This window comes from Arachis ipaensis, chromosome B08, assembly GCF_000816755.2.
Source record: "Arachis ipaensis cultivar K30076 chromosome B08, Araip1.1, whole genome shotgun sequence".
In the NCBI taxonomy this organism is placed as follows: Eukaryota; Viridiplantae; Streptophyta; class Magnoliopsida; order Fabales; family Fabaceae; genus Arachis; species Arachis ipaensis.
In genome coordinates this window covers 7,259,527-7,261,476 of record NC_029792.2, presented here as the reverse complement: position 1 = coordinate 7,261,476, position 1,950 = coordinate 7,259,527, and positions in this window count along the sequence as shown.

The window sequence follows — 1,950 nt, the reverse complement described above, 5'->3', positions numbered from 1 at the left end:
TCAATTAAATAGATTTTAATTTTTTTTATTTTAAACATTCAAACATAATTTTGCTGGTACCAAGAGCAAAATGAAAGATTACATTAATTGTACTGTTACTCGCAGAAAATCCGCTCCATAAATATCGCTGATTTTTTATTCCTGATAAATATGATTTTCTTTCGCGATTTCGCTACCAGTATCAGCGATATTTATTAAATTCAATTCTCGCAAAATTCGCTGATAGTAACAGTGTAATCCATATAATTCTTGATTTCACTCCTTGTGCCAGTGAAATCATGCTTAAATATTTAAAACGGTAAAAAATAAAAAATTTATTTAATTCAGTAAATAATTAATTTTATTTATTTAAATAAAAAAACAAAATAATAACCTTTTTTGTTTTTTATGTACACTATAGGGTGAAGAATTGAATCTCTTAATTAGATATTAGGTGTGCATATTTAAGTTAATTTTACTTAAAATGTCACAAACATGATTTTTAAGCTAAAAATAACGTAAAAAATGAAGAGTTGTTTAAATACGTCAACGCATTTATATGTCGATTTTACTTTATTCTTCTTTTATTTGTTTAGGTCAACGACTATACTTGTATTTTTTTTTATCCTACTAACTCTAATATTTTTTAATAGATATTATTTTAACCTTGGATGATGGTCGTCAAACGACCAATTAGGAAGAAACAAGAAAAAATTTTGACTGAAAATAAAAAATAATTTGAAAAAAGAATGACACTCGAATAAAGCAAGTGCTACAGAAAATCCTATCAATAATAAAGAGGAAAAATCGCATTACCTATATTCTAAAGTTTAGTATTCTTTTTTTATCCACTTACATCAATAATTCTTATTGATCTCTTGTCTGAGTCAAATCCCATTTGAATACACAAAATGGTTAGAAAAAAGAGAATAATAATACATTAAAATTTTGGTTAGCATATATAGATTTATAGGCTTAGGTCTAGGCATGATCTATTGATATCTTGAATGAGGAGATATAAGGGGTGAATCTGATAGTAACGAGAACGTACGTGTACAAGATACTCATGTTGAAACCATACAAGATGGGCCGCACCCAAAATAAGCCCAAATAAAAGACCAAACAAGTAAACTTGAGGTTAGAAAAACCTTGCGGTTTGTTACGAAAAAAATTATGGGTTCAAAAAGGTCGTTTCTATAAAGATTATGTCTATCATGCTCAAGAAAGGGGTTTCAAGTCCAAATAGAAGAATTCAAAAAGGTATCTATCTCAAATGTAAACCTCAAAACATGAATATGAACCAGCGGAGACCTAGCTCAACTGGTTAAACTATATGCCTCTTAATATGCTGCATCCGGGTTCAAATCTTGGTGAGTGCACGAGGTATTGAATATGAACCTTTAAGTGTTGTGAGTGTGTAATGTGGGTGTGTTGTGATACCTAAGATTGAAGGTTGTCCAATCTACTTGACCAAAAGATAAACATGATTTTCTTTTTCGATTTCGTTACCAGTATCAATAAAATTTATTGAATTCAATCCTCGCAGCATTCGCTGATAGTAACGAGTCAATCCATATATTCTTTGATTTCGCTCTTTGTGCCAATGAAATCATACTTAAATATTTAAAACAATAAAAAAAAAATTAAAATTCTATTTAATTGAGTAAATAATTAATTTTATTTATTTAAATAAAAAATAAACCATTTATTTTTAATGTACACTATAGAGACAATAATTGAATCTCTTAATTAAGTACTTAGTGTGTATATTTGAGTTAATTTTACTTAAAATATCACACACATAATTTTTAAGGGCAAAATAACGTAAAAAGTGAAGAATTGTTTAGATACATCAACCCATTTACATGTCGATATTATTTTATTCTTTTTTTATTTGTTTAGGTCATGGAATGTACTTGTATTGTTTACCTTTTAAGAAGTGATTCATTCTTTGGGGTTCTTTTTATCTTA